General features: G+C 42.4%; 1 protein-coding gene across 3 annotated transcripts in view; it reads left to right on the top strand.

Annotated features, from left to right (window-relative positions):
• Positions 1–21,547, top strand: part of arnt2 (aryl-hydrocarbon receptor nuclear translocator 2) — a 316,675-nt gene that overhangs the window by 96,808 nt on the left and 198,320 nt on the right. The window lies entirely within an intron of this gene.

The following is a 21,547-nucleotide window of genomic DNA, read 5'->3' as shown; positions in this document are numbered from 1 at the left end:
ACTGTTGATCCCGTTGTTCACCATGGTCCCAGATGCCCCGTTGCCCTCGCTGTTATCAGCTTACACTTCCTGCAACTTGCAGGGCAAAAAATTTACAGGGTGAAGGAGAAAGTCTAACTAATGGGGCACACCGCAAGATGCCCTGCTCCAGCAAATTTTGGGCCATTGTTTTATAAAGAGAGAATTATATACTGTCCTGTTTTTAATGCCGCCTGCTAATAAATTTTCATATCAGCTGGAAGGAACTTGTGTTGTGGCTAGAATAAATGTTCATAACTGCCTATAAACTGCAAAAAATTTGCATATAGTTAGTCTATGCCAAGGATGACACCAAAATATGATGCTCAAACACAGGAAATATGTGCAAGAATGCTGATTTTATAATGGATCTCTTACTAATGGGAAGGAGTGTCCTAGGGACTGCAACACAGAGGGGGTGTCCAGGAAGCAGTTCATAATCATTTTAATGTGAAAAATATTTGCTCAAGATTGCTTTCTTACCCTTACGTACTGCAGCTGGATAAATAAATAGCTAGAAATAAAAAGAAAGAAACTGCTAACATTGGAAATCTGAAATACAAATAGAAAATGCTGGAAACAGGCAGAAGACAGCACAGTTGCATAATTAAATGCTTCTGCAAACAATGAGATGTTGATCACTCCCCTCAGCTGTGTGTATTTCTGAGGTGTAGCCTCTTTGAAACTTTACCAACAAAAACTTAAAAATTCATCTTGTACCTTTTTCAAATGATTTGAAACACGGAGGGTAACTAAGAAATCCTGTTATCATATGGGAAGGACGTATACTGAGAACAATAAATCCATTTCAGCAATCATTCTTTTTAAATTTGAAGTATTTTCCTTTGAATTATTGTTTTTGAATGCAACTGTCAACAAATCAAAGGTTGATTAATCACATCTTTTGTGCGTGTGTGTCTGTATCTCTCAGACAGTCTCTTTCTGAATTTAAAGAGCACTCTATATTAGCTTTCATATGATTTTTTTTAACCTCCAATAGCGCTTAAAAATTCTTTGTCCAGCTGGTTTTCAAATTAGTTGGAAAAACAAATTGATAAATACTTTGCAGCAGGGTAGTCACAGTTCAGAAAAGTTGGAGTTCAATACTAAGAATCATACTGATGTGTGGTGAGATAATTTTCTCACTGTACAACAATCTCAGACTATAGGGCTGTGCAGGCAGAGATTAGTTGGCAACTCCCTTAAGTGTTGTAAAAGCTGTGGAGGAAATATTAACTTCAATTCCAGGCTTTGAGGAAAGTCTTGGGTTATTGAAGGTACTCAAACATACTCCGACAACAACAACTTGCAGTTATATAGAGCCATTAACATGGAAAAAATGCCCTGAGGCACTTCACAGAGGTGTAATCAGGCAAGAATGGATGCTGTCAAAGGAGGAGATATTCAGTGCTGCTCAAAGAGGTGGGTTTTAAGGAGGAACAGAGAATCCTGGGGGGGAGGGTAGGTTGTAGGGCTGGAGGAGGTTACATCGATAGAGTGGAGTAAGACCATGAAGACATTTAAACACAAGGATGCAAATTTTTAATTGGAGGAATTGGGGTACCGGATGTGGGTCAACAAGGACAGGAATGATGGGTGAGTAACACTTAGTGTGGGATAGGATGCTGGCAGCAGAATTTTGGATGAGCTGAAGTTTATGGAGGGTGGAGGATAGGCTGCTGGCAAGGAGAGCATTGCAATAGTTAAGTCTGGAGGTGAAAAAGGCATGGATGAGGGTTTTAACAGCAGATGGGCTAAGGTAGGGGTGGAGACGGGTGATGTTATAGAGGTGGAAATAGGTCTTTGTGATTGAGAGAATATGGGGTCAGAAGCTCAGCTTGGGGGTTCAATTGGATGCCAAGGTTGCGAACAGTCTGTTTCAACCTGAGACAGAGCTGGAAGGGGGATGGAGTTGGTGGTGATGGTGTGGAGTTTGTGGAGGGGCAGAAGATGATGGCTCTAGTCTCCCAAGTGTTTAACTGGAGAAAATTGTGGATCATCCAGGTTTGGATGCTAGACAGCAGTCTGACAGTACAGAGCCAGTGGAGGGAGAGAGGCAGTGGAGAGGTATAGATGGCGTATATGTGGAACCTGACCCCATGTCTGTAGTTGAGGAAGAGTGGGAGGGGAGATGTGGGGGGAATGATAGATCCTTGGGAGACTCTGGAGATAACAGTGTGAGGACAGGAAGAGAAGACGTTCGTGGTGATGCAGTGGCTACAATTGGACAGGTAAGAGTGGAACCAGGTGAGGGCAGTCCCATTGAGCTGGGCAACAGGATAGGTGTTGGAGGAGGATGGTGTGATCGACCATTTCAAAGGCTACAAATGCATGAGGAGGACGAGGAGGAATAATGCACCATAGTCACAGAGTCTACATTAATGACTTGGATATGAATGTAAAAGGTATGATCAGTAAGTTCGCTGATGATACAAAAATTGGTAGGGTGGTAAATAGCGAGGAGGATAGCCTCAGTCTGCAGGACGATATAGATGGGTTGGTCAGATGGGCGGAACAGTGGCAAATGGAATTTAACTCGGAAAAGTGCGAGGTGATGCACTTTGGAGGGACTAACAAGGCAAGGGAATACACAATGAATGGGAGGACCCTAGGCAAGACAGAGGGTCAGAGGGATCTTGGTGTGCAAGTTCACAGATCCCTGAAGGCGGCGGAACAGGTAGATAAGGTGGTAAAGAAGGCATATGGGATACTTGCCTTTATTAGCCGAGGCATAGAATATAAGAGCAAGGAGGTTATGATGGAGCTGTATAAAACACTGGTTAGGCCACAGCTGGAGTACTGTGTGCAGTTCTGGTCGCCACACTACAGGAAGGATGTGATCGCTTTGGAGAGGGTGCAGAGGAGATTCACCAGGATGTTACCAGGGCTGGAGCGCTTCAGCTATGAAGAGAGACTGGGAAGATTGAGTTTGTTTTCCTTGGAGCAGAGGAGGCTGAGGGGGGACATGATTGAGGTGTACAAAATTATGAGGGGCACAGATAGGATGGATACTAAGGAGCTTTTTCCCTTCGTTGAGGGTTCTATAACAAGGGGGCATAGATTCAAGGTAAAAGGCGGGAGGTTTAGAGGGGATTTGAGAAAGAACTTTTTCACCCAGAGGGTGGTTGGAGTCTGGAACTCACTGCCTGAAAGGGTTGTGGAGGCAGGAACCCTCAACATTCAAGAAGCATTTGGATGAGCACTTGAAATGCCATAGCATACAAGGCTACGGACCAAATGCTGGAATATGGGATTAGAGTAGACAGGGCTTGATGGCCGGCGCGGACACGATGGGCCGAAGGGCCTCTATCCGTGCTGTATAACTCTGACTCTATGAGGATGCCATTTCTGACTTTGATTAGATTGTTGCTAGTGGCAATCTGGAGCTCTCTTCCCCCAGAAGGTTGCAGATTCTGAGTCAATTGAAATTTTCAATTATGAAATCGATAGATTTTTGTTAGGTAAGGATATCGGGGGTGTGGATCAAATGCGGGTAAATGGAAGTGAGAACAAATCAGCCATGATTTGATTGAATGGAGGAACAGGCTCGAGGGGCTGAATCGTCTATTCCTGTTCCTATTTTCCTATGCTACTCATCCTCTGTCTCTTCCTCCTCTTTGTCAAATGTTGTTTGATAACGCTCCTGTGAAGTGCCTTGGGATGTTTGACTACATAAAAGGCGCTATATAAATGCAAGTTGTTTGTTTGTATTCCCTATCTTGTGAGCTGACTGGCTCGTGTCCCATCTTTCTTTTTTATATAGTGGTTAAAGACTTAGACCAACAGTAGCTGATATTCTCACCAGCTGATCCTCTACATGATTAGTCTGACTGATAGACAGTCAAATTACTAGCTATGGCATTGTATCACAGAGGGGAAAAAGTTGATCATTTCTTTTAAATCAGGAAAGGATGACTGGCTGGCTGACCGTGCTGTGATAGTGTTGGCCTTAAACCATGTCTGGGCTCCTGGTCCTTCACGCTCCTGTCTGTAGGAGAGTAACATTGTTCTATCTCTATAAAACAACAACAGCAACCTTGCAAAAAGATATTGCAACACATATATGCATGAAAGTAGCTTTAAATGTGAACTTTAAATATAGTTGAAGAGAATAAACCAAAACATGGGCTCGAAGGCATGTTTTGTGCAGTGGCAGTCAGGAAATGTGTGAAAAAATACCACAGCAACTGTCAAATTTGCTAGATTAGCTGTTCACTTTTAAGTAGTAATTTAGTAATAAAAACACTGCAGGTATTCTCATAACGACCAGCTACTCAGCAGGAATTTCAAGTAGAAAAGGAAACACAATGTGCCTAATAATGCAGGAGGATTTTGGCTAATTTCTTTTACTCTGTTGTGGTTTTTCCACCAGTTGAATTGCTTGAATGTAAGTTTTTCTCCGGGCAGCATTCATTAACTAGAGCAAGCAACGAGGTGTCAATTAATTGTTTGTACTAAGCGGTTTTAAATTAGTCAGTATTTATCATAATTTTAGATGTGAAGCTTGGAATAATTATTGAATTCCTCTTTAGTCTTACTGTATTTTTTAGCTGAGCAAAGTACCACTCACTCCTGACAAACCTATACAAGATTACATACGTAGTGTGTGGACTTGACTGTCAATAGAATTTATTTTTTAACTTGACCAGCAGCTTAAATTGAGAAATGTATTTTTTAAACTTGAGAAGTCTGAAGAATTGTTGACATTCAGAATAAATTTATTTAGTAGCTTTAAAGATGAAGCAACAATGATCAAAAAGGCTTTTGTACTGCAAATTAAAACAACTTAATGGCTGCTTACAATAGGTGTACATATTTATTTGTGACCTTATAGGAATGACCTGATAAGCAAAAACCTGCTGATCTTACTGTCAGGACAGGATGGACTTGTTATCTAAAGCAATATGTGAAATTATCATTTATGTTTCAGCCATTGCATCTAGGTGGTTGAGGGTCAGATGGGTGTGATATATTAGCAGAAGTGACCTATTGTGCCTGTAATTAAGGCATCTGGCTCACATTGCCATGGTCACTGGGTTGAGTCCCAGTGTTGTCTTAACATTCTCTTGGCAGTTGCAAATATGATGAGTGTCACTGGTTCTTAAGCCAAAGCTGAAAGGTGGGGCCCCACATAAAGGCAAACTATTCCAAATGCAGAAAAAAAAGTTTTAATCAAAAAAATTATGAAACTAAGTAAAGAGTGCACTTTTTTGTAAAATCTGTAGTACTTTTGATACACAGATGTCCAATTTCAAGGTCATGTGCAACTTTTAATCATCTTCCTTCATTCATGCATTACGTACATTAGAATAGATCCATCATTGAATGGGGAGGGGGATTCCTGAGGTCAGTGCTTTGAATGTTCGAGCATAGTGACCACATTTAGCTCCCTGGTTCTCTTGCAAATGCTGTGGCGTAGTGCTGGTCCCCTGTTATTTTTCTCCCACTATTGGCAACAGTGCCTCGTTCTATTTTTGGATTTCTTTCTATTGTTCATGGAATGGTGGTTGTTCTCTCATCCTCAATTTGAATCAGTCTGAGATTTTCATAGTTGATGTAACTCCTATACAGAGGAATTTTCTTATTTTAGAATCATACAGCACAGAAGGAGGTCATTCAGCCCATTGTGCCTGTGCCGGCTCTTTGAAAGAGCTACCAATTAGTCCCACTCCCCTGCTCTTTCCCCATAGCCCTGCAAATATATTTCCTTTTCAAGTATATATCCAATTACCCTTTGAAAGTTACCATTCAATCTGCTTCCACCACCCTTTCAGGTAGTGCATTCCAGATCATAACTTGGTGTATTAAAAAAAAAATTTCCTCATCTCCCTGGTTCTTTTGCCAATTATCTTAAATCTGTGTCTTCTGGTTATCGACTCCCCTGCCAGTGAAAACAGTTTCTCCCTATCTACTCTATCAAAACTCCTCATAATTTTGAGCACCTCTATTAAATCTCCCTTTAGCCTTCTCTGCTCTAAGAACAACAATCCCAGTCTCTCCACGTAACTGAAGTCCTTCATCTCTGGTACCATTCGAGTAAATCTCCTTTTCACCCTCTCTTCTATATTTTCTCTCAGTTGTGTAATTGAAACAGTGTTCTGATCAACTTGAAGCTCACTTTCGTCTATGGCCATCACAGCTTTCAATTTCTGTGCATCCTGTTGGGCTTGTTCCAGCAACTGAAATTGTTTTGTGTGTTTTCTTTGAGACAGTACTGTTTGCTGCTAATTGATGGCACTGGTTAGGAGGCGATCTTAGGTATTGTGAAATAGGTAGCATAGCTGCATCTTTACATAAACAATTGTTTTGGGATTCTAAGCATCAACAGGAGGAGGCTCTGTAAACATCCCTATCCTCAATGATGGCAGAGTCCAGCATGTGAGTGCAAAAGACCAGGCTGAAGTGTTTGCAACCATCTTCAGCCAGAAGTGCTGAGTGAATGATCCATCTAGGCCTCCTCCCAATATCCCCACCATCACAGAAGCCAGTCTTCAGCCAATTTGATTCACTCCACATGATATCAAGAAACGGCTGAGAGCACTGGATACAGCAAAGGCTATGGACCCCTACAACATTTTTTTTTATTCGTTCATGGGATTTGGGCCTCTCTGGCAAGGTCTGCATTTATTGTCCATCCCGAATTAGCCTTGGGAAGGTGGTGGTGAGCCGCCTTCTCGAACTGCTGCAGTCCGTGTGGTGAAGGTTCTCCCGGCTGTAGGGCTGAAGACTTGTGCTCCAGAACTAGCTGCACCTTTAGCCAAATTGTTCCAGTACAGTTACAACACTGGCATCTACCCGACAATGTGGAAAATTGCCCGGGTATGACCTGTCCACAAAAAGCAGGACAAATCCAATCCGGCCAATTACCGCCCCGCCAGTCTACTCCCAATCATCAGCAAAGTGATGGAAAGTGTCGTCAACAGTGCTATCAAGCAGCACTCACTCACCAATAACCTGCTCACTGGTGCTCAGTTTGGGTTCCACCAGGACCACTCGGCTCCAGACCTCGTCACAGCCTTGGTCCAAACATGGACAAAAGAGCTGAATTCCAGAGGTGAGGTGAGAGTGACTGCCCTTGATATCATAGAATCATAGAATCATAGAAGTTACAACATGGAAACAGGCCCTTCGGCCCAACATGTCCATGTCGCCCAGTTTATACCACTAAGCTAGTCCCAATTGCCTGCACTTGGCCCATATCCCTCTATACCCATCTTACCCATGTAACTGTCCAAATGCTTTTTAAAAGACAAAATTGTACCCGCCTCTACTACTGCCTCTGGCAGCTCGTTCCAGACACTCACCACCCTTTGAGTGAAAAAATTGCCCCTCTGGACCCTTTTGTATCTCTCCCCTCTCACCTTAAATCTATGCCCCCTCGTTATAGACTCCCCTACCTTTGGGAAAAGATTTTGACTATCGACCTTATCTATGCCCCTCATTATTTTATAGACTTCTATAAGATCACCCCTTAACCTCCTACTCTCCAGGGAAAAAAGTCCCAGTCTGTCTAACCTCTCCCTGTAAGTCAAACCATCAAGTCCCGGTAGCATCCTAGTAAATCTTTTCTGCACTCTTTCTAGTTTAATAATATCCTTTCTATAATAGGGTGACCAGAACTGTACACAGTACTCCAAGTGTGGCCTCACCAATGCCCTGTACAACTTCAACAAGACATCCCAACTCCTGCATTCAATGTTCTGACCAATGAAACCAAGCATGCCGAATGCCTTCTTCACCACCCTATCCACCTGTGACTCCACTTTCAAGGAGCTATGAATCTGTACTCCTAGATCTCTTTGTTCTATAACTCTCCCCAACGCCCTACCATTAACGGAGTAGGTCCTGGCCCGATTCGATCTACCAAAATGCATCACCTCACATTTATCTAAATTAAACTCCATCTGCCATTCATCGGCCCACTGGCCCAATTGATCAAGATCCCGTTGCAATCTTAGATAACCTTCTTCACTGTCCACAATGCCACCAATCTTGGTGTCATCTGCAAACTTACTAACCATGCCTCCTAAATTCTCATCCAAATCATTAATATAAATAACAAATAACAGCGGACCCAGCACCGATCCCTGAGGCACACCGCTGGACACAGGCATCCAGTTTGAAAAACAACCCTCTACAACCACCCTCTGTCTTCTGTCGTCAAGCCAATTTTGTATCCAATTGGCTACCTCACCTTGGATCCCATGAGATTTAACCTTATGTAACAACCTACCATGCGGTACCTTGTCAAATGCTTTGCTGAAGTCCATGTAGACCATGTCGACTGCACAGCCCTCATCTATCTTCTTGGTTACCCCTTCAAAAAACTCAATCAAATTCGTGAGACATGATTTTCCTCTCAAAACCATGCTGACTGTTCCTAATCAGTCCCTGCCTCTCCAAATGCCTGTAGATCCTGTCCCTCAGAATACCCTCTAACAACTTACCCACTACAGATGTCAGGCTCACTGGTCTGTAGTTCCCAGGCTTTTCCCTGCCGCCCTTCTTAAACAAAGGCACAACATTTGCTACCCTCCAATCTTCAGGCACCTCACCTGTAGCGGTGGATGATTCAAATATCTCTGCTAGGGGACCCGCAATTTCCTCCCTAACCTCCCATAACGTCCTGGGATACATTTCATCAGGTCCCGGAGATTTATCTACCTTGATGCGTGTTAAGACTTCCAGCACCTCCCTCTCTGTAATATGTACACTCCTCAAGACATCACTATTTATTTCCCCAAGTTCCCTAACATCCATGCCTTTCTCAACCGTAAATACCGATGTGAAATATTCATTCAGGATCTCACCCATTTCTTGTGGTTCCGCACATAGATGACCTTGTTGATCCTTAAGAGGCCCTACTCTCTCCCTAGTTACCCTTTTGCCCTTTATGTATTTGTAGAAGCTCTTTGGATTCACCTTTGCCTGATCTGCCAAAGCAATCTCATATCCCCTTTTTGCCCTCCTGATTTCTCTCTTAATTCTACTCCGGCAATCTCTATACTCTTCAAGGGATCCACTTGATCCCAGCTGCCTATGCATGTCATATGCCTCCTTCTTCTTTTTGACTAGTGCCTCAATCTCCCGAGTCATCCAAGGTTCCCTACTTCTACCAGCCTTGCCCTTCACTTTATAAGGAATGTGCTTACCCTGAACCCTGGTTAACACACTTTTGAAAGCCTCCCACTTACCAGACGTCCCTTTGCCTGCCAACAGACTCTCCCAATCAACTTCTGAAAGTTCCTGTCTAATACCATCAAAATTGGCCTTTCCCCAATTTAGAATTTTAACTTTTGGGCATTTGATCGAGTGTGGCACCAAGGCGCCCTCGTCAATGGGAATCAGGGTGAAAACTCTCCAGTGGCTGGAGTCATACCTAGCGCAAAGGAAGATGGTAGTGGTTGTTGGAGGCCACTCATCTCAGCCCCAGGACATTGCTGCAGGAGTTCCTCGGGGCATCTTCAGCTGCTTCATCAATGACCTTCCCTTCATCATAAGGTCAGAAATTGGGTATGTTCGCTGATGATTGCACAGTGTTCAGTTCCATTCACAACCCCTCAGATAATGAAGCAGTCCGTTCCCACATGCAGCAAGACCTGAACAACATCCAGGCTCGTTTGGCACCCCATCCACCACCCTAAACATTCACTCCCTTCAACACTGGCGCACCGTGGCTGCAGTGTGTGCCATCCACAGGATGCACTGCAGCAACTCATCAAGGCTTCTTCGACAGCACCTCCCAAACCCACAACCTCTACCACCTAGAAGGACAAGGGCAGCAGGCACATGGGAACAACACCACCTGCACGTTCCCCTCCAAGTCACACAACATCCCGACTTGGAAATATATCGCCGTTCCTTCATCGTCGCTGGGTCAAAATCCTGGAACTCCCTACCTAACAGCACTTTGGGAGAACCTTCACCACACGGACTGCAGCAGTTCAAGAAGGCGGCTCACCACCAACCTTCTCAAGGGCAATTAGGGATGGGCAATAAATGCTGGCCTTGCCAGTGACGCCAACATTCCATGAACGAATTTTAAAAAAAAAGAAATCGCAGGCATTGTAAATTATGTACCGTTATCTCTCCCTGGGCTATACTCTGAAGTAGAAGGAAATAAGAAAAACATTGACATACATTTGTATACTGAGCAAAGACATAATTCGACTTTCCCACTGGGCAAGTAAGTACATTTTTTGTAAGCAGTCAGCTTTTATGGTTTCGTAGTAGAAATAAAAGAAAGTATGGGTTGTGTAATCTTCCTCTACCTGTTTCCTCCCATTAGTCAGCTAGGCTTTCTCTCTGAAGTAAAAATTATGCATTTTATAACAGTTTAAATCTGAGACTTTAATTAAAAAAGTTTTTAAATTATCCTCCTGCTTTCAAATAATTTGGAAAAACAAGGATGCTCAGAAGACGCTGGAGGAGGTTATAGAGATAGGGAGGGCCACGGCCATATAGGGATTTGAAATCAAGGATGAGAATTTTAAAATCAAGGTTTTGCTGGACCTGGAGCCATTGTAGGTCAGCAAGCACGGGAGATGGGTGAATGGGACTTGGTGTGAGTTAGGATACGGGCAGCAGAGCATTGGATGAGCTCACATTTACGAAGGGTGCAAGGTGGGAAGCAGGCCAGGAGAGCATTGGAATATGCATTGGATCTAGCATGCATGCAGGCTCTAGCACGTCACCGGATAGCAAAGAATAACCACATTCCTGGCTGCCTTTTTTCTTCCACTTCTACTTCCCTCTCAAGAAATTGAGGGCAATTTTTGCATTCCCAGCTCTATCCTAGGTGAGATCAAATGTTTGGACAAAGTATGGAAACGTATATTTGATACCTGACAAAAGACACCTTCAAATTCGCAGCCCAATAGGGGCCAGTTGGTTTGGGACCAATTAAGTGTTCACCAAGTAGCGTGGATTAGAATCCTGTGCAGACCAGAACATGTAAGTACGGCAGATTTCCTTCCCTGAATGATATTAGTGAACCAGTTGGGTTCTTACAACAATCTAGCAGCTTTTATGATTAATTTTTCTGTTGCTCACCCACCAGCAATCAGATTTACTAAATTAATTTTCCTGACTTGCCATGGTGGGTTGGTAGTCCAATACTATAAGGTCCATTCCCTTATTATTCAGTAATGCTCGGACAATAATGTTCTTTTCTAGATTTGCAGAGGTTTGCAAACAAAGCTTTGGGGTTCATAGAGTTAGAGTCATAGAGTTATACAGCACGGATAGAGGCCCTTCGGCCCATCGTGTCCGCGCCGGCCATCAAGCCCTGTCTACTCTAATCCCATTTCAAGAGGAATAGAATTCAAAAGCAGAGGAGTTATATTAAACTTAAATCGAACCTATATATGGGAAGGATATAGAGGGGCAAATTTGCAGGGAAATTAGAGAGGTGCAGTAGGCGTAGAGTAGTGATAACAGGGGACTTCAAATATCCTAATAAAGACTGGGATAGTAATATAAGGGGTAAAGAAGTGGAGGAATTTTTGAAGTGTGTTCAGGAGAACATTCTTGACCAGTACGTTTCCGGCCCAACTAGGAAGGAGACATTGCTGGACTTGGCTCTGGGGAATGAGGTGGGCCAAGTGGAGCAAGTGTTAGTAGGGGAACATTTAGGGAATAGCGATCATAGTATCATAAGGTTTAGAATGGCTATGGAAAAGGACATGGACCATTCTAAAGTAAAAATACTCAATTGGAGGAGGGCCAATTTCAGTAGGATAAGAACAGATCTGGCCCAGATAAATTGGAATCAAAGATTGGTAGGCAAAACTGTAATTGAACAATGCACGGCCTTTAAGAAGGAGATGGTTCAGGTACAGTCCAGGTACATTCCCACGTGGGAGAAAGGTAGGGCAACTAAAGCCAGAGCTCACTGGATGACAAAAGAGACAGAGTAAGATGAAGCAGAAAAAAGGGGCATATGACAGATGGCAGGTTGACAACCAGACAGAATATAGAAAGTTCAGAGGGGAAGTGAAAAAGGAAATCAGAGGGGCAAAGAGAGTATGAGAATAGACTGGCAGCAAACAAAAGTCTTCGACAGGAATGTAAACGGGTAGTAAGAGGAGGGGTGGGGCCAATCAGGGACCATAAAGGAGAACTACTCATGGACGCAGAGGGCATGGCCGAGGTACTAAATGAGTACATTGCATCTGTCTTTATCAAGGAAGAAGATGCTGCCAGAGTCTCAGTAAAGGAAGATATAGTTGAGATACTGGATGGGCTAATAATTGATGACGAGTAGGTACTAGAAAGGCTAGCTGTACTTAAAGTAGATAAGTCACCTGGTCCGGATGGGATGCATCCTAGGTTGCTGAGGGAAGTAAGGGTGGAAATTGCGTTGGTACTGGTCATAATCTTCCAAATATCCTTAGATACGGGGGTGGTGCCAGAGGACTGGAGAATTGCAAATGTTACACCCTTGTTCAAAAAAGGGTGCAAGGATAAACCTAGCAACTACAGGCTATTCAGTTTAACCTCGGTGGTGGGGAAACTTTTACAACCGATAATCCAGGACAGAATTAGCAGTCATTTGGACAAGTGTGGATTGATTAGGGAAAGCCAGCTCGGATTTGATAAAGGCAAGTCATATTTAACTAACTCAATAGTTTTTTGATGAGGTAACAGAGAGGGTAGATGGGGGCAATGCGGTTGATGTGGTGCATATGGTCCTTTCAAAAGGTGTTTGATAAAGTGCCGCATAATAGGCTTGTCATCAAGATTGAAGCCCATGGAATAAAGGGGGCAGTAGCAGCATGGATACAAAATTGGCTAAGTAACTGGAAGCAGAGAGTTGTGGTGAACGGTTGTTTTTCGGACTGGAGGGAGGTGTACAGTGGTGTTCCCCGGGTGTCAGTGCTGGGACCACTGTTTTTCTTGATATATATTAATAACTTAGACTTGGGTGTATAGGGCATTATTTCCAAATTTGCAGATGACACAAAACTTGGAAGTGTAGTGAACAGTGAGGAGGATAGTGATAGACTTCAAGAGGACATAGACAGGCTGGTGGCATGGGCGGATACGTGGCAGATGAAATTTAACGCAGAAAAATGCAAAGTAATACATTTCAGTAGGAAGAACAAGGAGAGGCAATATAAACTATACAGCACAATTCTAAAAGAGGTACAGGAACAGAGAGATCTGGGGGTATATGTGCACAAATCATTGAAGGTGGCAGGACGGGTTGAGAAAGCGGTTAAAAAAGCATTTGGGATATTGGGCTTCATAAATAGAGGCATAGAGTACAAAAGCAAGGAAGTCATGATGAACCTTTATAAAACACTGGTTCGACCACAACTGGAATATTGTGTCCAGTTCTGGGCACCGCACTTCAGGAAAGATATGAAGGCCTTAGAGAGGGTGCAGAAAAGATTTACGAGGGATAAGGGACTTCAGTTACGTGGATAGACTGAAGAAGCTGGGATTGTTCTCCTTGGAACAGAGAAGGTTGAGAGGAGATTTGATAGAGGTATTTAAAATTATGAAAGGTCTAGACAGAGTAGATAGAGAGAAACTGTTCCCATTGGCAGAAGGGTCAAGGACCAGAGGACATCGATTTAAGGTGATTGGCAAAAGAACCAAAGGTGACATGAGGAAAAACCTTTTTACACAGCGAGTGGTTAGGATCTGAATGCACTGCCAGAGGGGGTGGTGGTGGTGGCAGAATCAATCGTGGCTTTCAAAAGAGAATTGGATAAGTACTTGAATGGAAAAAACTTGCAGGGCTACGGGTGTAGGACGGGGAGTGGGCCTAGCTGGATTGCTCTTGCAAAGAGCCGGCATGGACTTGATGGGCCGAATGGCCTCCTCCTGTGCTGTAACCTTTCTATGATTCTAACCTTGGTTAGACCACACTTAAACTACTATGCACAGTTCTGGTCTCTATATTACAAAAAGGATATAAGGGCCACTGAAGAAGATGCAAAAAAGATTTGCAAGGATGATACCAGAACTGAGTGGTTATAATTATCTGGAAAGACTGAATAGGCTATGGTTCTTTTTTCTAGAAAAGGAAAGGCTATGGGTGACCTGATAGAGGTCTTTAAAAATTATGAAGGGGTTTGATATAGGGTAGATGTGTGGGGGGATCCAAAAAAAGGGTCACTAATAAATCTAGTAAGGAATTCAGGAGAGACTTCTTTACTCAGGGAGTGGTTAGAATGTTGAACTTGCGAATAGATGCATTTAAGGGGAAGCTGGATAACTACACGAGGGAGAAAGGAATGGAAGGATATGCTGATTGGGTTAGATGAAGTAGGGTGAGAAGAGGCTCATGTGGAGCATAAACACATAGACCAGTTGGGCCGAATGGCCTGTTTCTATGCTATAAATTCTATGTGAAGTAATTCCAGATAATTCCCAGACTGGTCCAAAGTGCAACTTCTCCATGAATGACACTGGTGGCCTCACTCCATAACTCGTGTCACCAGAGTGGTGAAGGTATATGAAACAGCAAATGTTAGGGATATTTTTGGACCAATAACTAACCTGCTACCATGTTTTTCCAGCTTGGTGTCAGGAGAACTTTGAGCAACCATTTAAAAAGTAGGGAGTTTTTGAGTGATGATAAAGTATAATTTTTTATATTGCATGTATTTTGTTTGAATTCAAACTTGAAACAAAAATCCTCTAAGATGAATTTATTTTGGACACTACTCAAGAAGAAATGATTGAACAAAGTCTCCAAACATTTCATACCATCAGTAACCAGTTACTGTCATGTACAAACAGTGCATTAAAATGTCAGCGACCCTTATTGAGTTGCACATATGAGCTGTTGTTTGCTTTCAACTTAGAACAAGTAGACTTTAAAATCAAAGTAATTCTATGACTAACAGTATTGTTTCTGGAAAGGTGCAGCAAGCCACTATTGGCTGGCTGTTCCTCTCAATACTCCGTGTGATGTATTGGTGTTAAATTTCCTGTGTTATTTCACAACTTTTGAATCTACATCAAGTGCTTTAATCTCTTCTTTCCCAAAAGCATAATCACTGCCTTTGGTTTATGTTAAAATATTTTACTGATGTTTTCTTTAGAAACTGAAAAGGAATTATTTTTGGTTTAATTTCATGGTACACTGCAGTGATATTCTGTGGTTTTAGTTTGTTGGGGTGGCTCTTCACAGAGTTCCTTTTCTTTGCTTCATGAAAAACAAAGGTGGAATGTATGGTTTTGGGTTTGGGAAAGATTACATTTGTTTTAATGTGTGTTTTAAAGAGATGCTTGTAATGCACAGCAAAACAGAAACTTCGCAATGCAAACAGGGACAGTGGTTGAGAAGTTCGTAGGTTCTCTGTCCTTAAAACTAGATGCTGACTAAATGATCAGTTAATACAGTTGACCTACACCAGTTATGCATCTATACATTCAATTTGACCAGTTCAATCAATGCTTTAACGAAGCAGAATGCAGAGGGTCTACATTAGAGAACTCTATCACTTAATGAATTGTCCATAAACCTCGTTACGATTGCCTCTTTTGTCTTTCACACATTTTCTAATTCTGTCGTGGTCTTGCAGATTACAGTAGCAAATGGAAGAAGGTGAGCGCAAGAAGGGAGAATGGGAGAGGCAGCAGAAACAAAATAAGAAAGGAGCAAGTACTTGTAAATACAGAAATTATTTTTGTTTGGTTTTCTTTTTGTTCTATATGGATGGCATTCAGATCACATTGCCTATCACGCGATCAGGTTAGAATTTACCAGAAGATTAGGTCACAGGTGATACTGGCATTTATTTTACTGGACAATGCAGCAGAATGCCATAGCCAAAGATTGTAATTGTTTACAATATCCTCTATCATTCCTCATATCTGTAAATAAGTCAAAGAAGGGCCAGTTTGAATTCACAGATAATATAGCAGCATCTCAGTGCTATTACACAACAGAATACAAGCTAAGGAGGAGGACATGGGAGTACAGTACTCCTGTTTACACTCTGTCCACACAGCAAGAGCCATTGCCTTGGTTGTTCAGGACCTTTTTTTTAGCAACCATTACCCTTCATAAGAACATTGCTGCTAGCTACCTACCTTATGGGGAGTTTGCAGTTTTGCATGGACTTGAATCAGTAAGTATTCTGATATGCAACTATATCTTCCTTTACTGAGACTCTGGCAGCATCTTTTTCCTCGGTAAAGACAGATGGAAAGTACTCATTTAGTACCTCAGCCATCCCCTCTGCCTCCATGTGTAGATCTCCTTTATGGTCCCTGATTGGCCCCACTCCTCCTCTTACTACCCGTTTACTGTTTACATGCCTATAGAAGACTTTTGGATTCCCTTTTATGTTGGCCATCAGTCTATTCTCATACTCTCTCTTTGCCCCTCTTATTTCCTTTTTCACTTCCGCTCTGAACTTTCTGTATTCAGCCTGGTTCTCACTTGTGTTATCAACCTGACATCTGCCATACGCTCTTTTTTTCCCTTTCATCTTACTCACTATCTCCTTTGTCATCCAGTGAGCTCTGGATTTAGTTGCCCTATCTTTCTGCCTTGTGGGAATGTGCCTAGACTGTACCCGAACCATCTTTTTAAAGGCCGCCCAGTGTTCAATTACAGTTTTGCCTGCCAATCTTGATTCCAATTTACCCGGGCCAGATCTGTTCTCATCCCATTGAAATTGGCCCTCCTCCAATTGAGTATTTTTACTTTAGAGTGGTGTGTGTCCTTTTCCGTTGCGATTTTAAAGCTTATGATACTATGATCGCTGCCTCCTAAATGCTCTCCCACTGATACTTGCTCCACTTGGCCCACCTCATTCCCTAGAACCAAGTCCAGCAATGCCGCCTCCTTCGTTGGGCTGGAAACGTACTGGTTGAGAGAGTTATTTTGAACACATTTCAAAAATTCTCCTCCTCTGTGCCCCTTATTATTGTTATCCCAGTTAGGATAGCTGAAGTCCCCAGTTATCACTACTCTATAGTTTTTGCACCTCTCTGTAATTTCCCTACAAATTTGCTGCTCTACATCCTTCCCATTAGTTGGTGGCCTATAGAATACACTGAGTAGTGTAATGGCACCTCTTTTATTTCTTAACTCTAACTAAACAGATTCTGTCCTTGACCCCTCCAGGACATCCCCTTTCAAATACTGCAATTGTGAGGAATCTTACAACACCAGGTTATAGTCCAACAAATTTATTTTAAAATCACAAGCTTTCGGAGATTATCCCCTTCGTCAGGTGACTCCGAAAGTTCTCTGCTGTTCATTAGATTCCTGAGTGATGCATTTTGGATGTGACACAAAGTTTGGGATCCTATCTGGTTAAAATATTTTTTTTTATCTTGAGCACAGCTGTATTCCCAAAATATTGCATAGAAACTTGTCTGCATTCCTTTAAGGCTGTTGTTAGGATGAACAGCTCTTGAGAGTCACACATTCACATTTGGGGTGCATTTCTGAGATCCTCCTTCCCAATCACATATTAAAAGCTACTAAAATTCTCTTGAAGGCAGTTGCTAGTTTAGATCTATAAACTATATTTTTGTTTTTGTTTTAGAACATTCTAGATGTACCTGATGACTCTGTGTTCTGCATGCTTATTTGCCAAATGCTTCTTTTCAATGTCATGTTTTTTTTTATATTAAGATGCAATAACACATATTTTACCAGTGAGTGAGTTAACCATTCTAAAGGTTTTGCAGTTTATGCCACATGGTTTCAAAGCCAGAAGTCAAGTTTTAATTCTAATCCTTCGTGAAATTATGTACTTGTCTATTCCGAAAAACTTGGTCTTTTAACTTTGTACATTTCCTAACAATGAAACTGAACTTGCAGAAGAAAAAATTCTTTACTGAATACTGTTACCTCTTCCTGCAGAGCAAATATTTTTCTCAAGTACAGCTAACTATTCAGTGCAAATAGTCAAAGGATGGTTGTAATCCTTTGGCATAGCTTAGTCAATCACTCTTGGCATTGCACACAGGGAGTCAAGATCAAGTGTAGTTTCAGGTGAAAAGAGGTTAGAGGGCAGGGATAATTTGTCCAGGGTGCACAGGTATGATTCAGTCCCCATTTTAAAATCAGATGTTCTGTGCTTATTTTTATAGGATCCTTCGATTTCACATTGTTATTTATAGAGAGTAAAATCTACTGCAATTTGGGAAGTGGAGAAATAGAGTTGGTTGGAGAGCTTGGGTTATTTTTTATTCGTTCATGAGTTGTGGTTTCGCTGGCAAGGCCAGTATTTATTGCCCATCCCTAATTGCCCTTGAGTAGGTGGTGGTGAGTCGCCTTCTTGAACCGCTGCAGTCCATGTGGTGAAGGTTCTCCCACAGTGCTGTTAGGTAGGGAGTTCCAGGATTTTGACCCAGTAACGATGAAGGAATGGCGATATATTTCCAAGTCGGGATGGTGTGAGACTTGGAGGGGAACGTGCAGGTGGTGTTGTTCCCATGTGCCTGCTGCCCTTGTCCTTCTAGGTGGTAGAGGTCGCGGGTTTGGGAGGTGCTGTCGAAGAAGCCTTGGCGAGTCGCTGCAGTGCATCCTGTGGATGGTACACACTGCAGCCACGATGCGCCAGTGGTGAAGGGAGTGAATGTTTAGGGTGGTGGATGGGGCGCTAATCAAGTGGGCTGCTTTGTCCTGGATGCTGTCGAGCTTCTTGAGTATTGTTGGAGCTGCACTCATCCAGGCAAGTGGAGAGTATTCCATCACACTCCTGACTTGTGCCTTGTAGATGGTGGAAAGGCTTTTAGGGAGTCAGGAGGTAAGTCACTCGCTGCAGAATACCCAACCTCTGACTTGCCCTTGTAGCCACAGTATTTATGTGGCTGGTCCAGTTAAGTTTTTGGTCAATGGTGACCCTGGTCCAATTATCCCCTGACATCTAGCCCCATTTCATCTGAACACTTCACTTAGATGTCAGCCTTGGCTCAGTGGTAGCATTCTCACTTCTGGCTCAGAAGATTATGGGTTCAAGCCCCACACCAGAAACTATAATCCAGACTGACACTCCAGTGCAGTACTGAGGGGGTACTGCACCATCTGAGGTGCTGTCTTTCAAATGAAATGTTAAACTGAGGCTCTGTCTTTCCTCTCAGGTAGACATAAAAGATTCTAAGGCATCACTGGAAGAAGAGCAGGAGCATTCTCCCGATATCCTGGCCAACATTTATATCTCAGCCGACACCATTCAAAAGTACTTCATTGGCTGTGAAGTGCTTTGAAACATCCTGAGGTTGTGAAAGGCGATACATAAATGAAAGTTTGTTCTTTCTTTATAGTTGGTCTTGACTCCCTGGGGGTAATTTTGACTTTTGGCAATAATGTAAAACGGGTGATATCGGATCAGTCACCCATTATACCATATACAGATGTTTAACGGGCAGCTGATCTGACATCGCCCGTTATACACTATTGTTCAAAGTCAAAATTAGCAGCCCTCCCACCAGGTGTGCAACACCATGGGAGATCAACTCGTATATAAAAGAGAGAGAGATAAAACAATACAACCAGATTCGGTACAAGAACATAAAAGTCCAGAGTTGAGATCAGGCCAATCAGTCCATCAAACCTACTCCATCCAAGAGTCCATGTATGATTACTCTATCATGGACTTCCCTCCCTCTGCCACTTTAGAAAACACTAATTTCCTTCCTTGACCGCTCTGGGGGGCGGGCGCGCAGAAACGCTGAACCATTGTTAAATATCTCTCTAACCTTCATCCCATTTCTCAATGGATATCAATCAAGCTCCTTTTTAAATGTACCAATTGCTCTCAAATCATCTACCTTCTTTGGGAGTTTATTCACATCAGTTATATTGTTTGGCGGGGGGAGTTTCTCCTCATCTCTAACCTTGCTTGCGGATTGTGAATCTTGTTCTCGGGACCTCTAGTCTCATGCTCATTGTTCAAAATAAATAGCTTGCTTACTTTCACTTCATCTCTACCTTTCATTACTTTGATCACTTGTATCATGTCACGCCTCTGTTTTTGTCCAGTTACAATAAGTTTAATCACTTGAACCTTTCTTCAAAACTTAGTTTCCAAGGACAAGTCATTATCCAGTGACAAGAATTGATGCTTGCAATAATGGATAAGTTTGAGAAATACTGTAATCCTAAAATATGAAAGATTTTTCACATGCAGAAAGAAAAAGAAGTCATTTATTAGTATGTTAGTGATCTAAGTAAGACTCAATTCAAGGAACTGACAAAAATAAATGACAGGATTTTAATTTTTGTTCTCAGAATGTGGGTGATTCGGGCAAAACCCATCCCTAGCTGACCTGAGACCGCTAGCAATTGTTTTTTTTTACAACTGAGTGGCTTGCTAGCTCACTTCAGAGGGCATTCAGAGTCAACCACGCAGTGTGGACCTGGAATCGTGTAGGCCAGATTGGGTTGGAGTGGCAGGCTCCCTTCCCTTGGAGGACATTAGTGATCCAGTTGGGTTTTAATGACTGTCAGTGTGGCTTTCATGGTTATTTTTCAGGTGCCAGCCCACAAATGACCAGATTTATTGAGCTCAATTTCACACCTTGCCATGGTAGGATTTGAGCCCATGACCTTTGGGTTGCTGGTTCAATCCTGTAACCACTAGGCTACTGTACCCTTTAATTTGTGAAATAGCAAATAATTCTGAGAATCTGCTGATGTAACAAAAGCAACATAGATTTGTAGGGTGACAGAAGCTGTAAAAGAATATGTTGAAGTGCTCGGAGGAAAATTGAACCATTTAGGTAGTAGGTTAAAAAAGAAGACCCAATTAAAGATCTGAAATGTAAGCTGCTGCAATTAAAAGAGAAAAGAGAGGAAATTGTGTGCATGGTATGGAACGTGGGCTTTGGGAAATCATGCATAAAATGTGGCAGAAATTATCAAAAAGCAATATCAGGTGCAAGCTGTGGAAGAAAACTTTCACTTGAGGAATTATATATTGTGGAAGCTGAAATCCAGCAAACGAGAGAGAGAATGGGTACAGCCCACTGCAGGAATTAAACTGTCATGCCATTTAGATGGGGTACATGTGCACAAGTGAATGTCGTGTCTGAACAAGATTACAAAAGATTGCAGCTTAGAACTAAATTGCAGGAGGCAAAGAGTATACATACCAGTGTCAGTTACAAGGACACTAAACACAAGTTGTCATTTGTATTGGTCCCAAAAGATATCCAACCAATTTTAGGTTTGGGTGCTTGTGATAACCTCAATCAAATAAAGAGGGTACTCCTAGTAAAGGCTTACAGTGATTCAGGCCCCTGACACTTGTACAAGGATACAAGTATCTGTTTCAAGGACTGGGTTGTTTGGTCAGTCTTGATCCGTGTTCCACTGACAACAAGTTATCCCAGTAATCCATCCCTGCTAAGAAGTACTGTTTGTACTGCAGGAAAAAATAAAAACTGAACTTGATACAACGGATTACTTAGAGGTCAAAAATAAATTAGAACCAATTAGTTGAATTCCCATGGCATTGCATATGGGGAGTCAAGATCAAGAGTGGTAATCAGGTGAAGCAGGTTAGAGGGTGGGGATTATTAGAGTAGGATGTGTGCGGGTAAG

Source organism: Heptranchias perlo, chromosome 34, assembly GCF_035084215.1.
Source record: "Heptranchias perlo isolate sHepPer1 chromosome 34, sHepPer1.hap1, whole genome shotgun sequence".
In the NCBI taxonomy this organism is placed as follows: Eukaryota; Metazoa; Chordata; class Chondrichthyes; order Hexanchiformes; family Hexanchidae; genus Heptranchias; species Heptranchias perlo.
The sequence above is the reverse complement of the archived record's forward strand: the minus strand, read 5'-3'. Positions and strand labels throughout refer to the sequence as shown.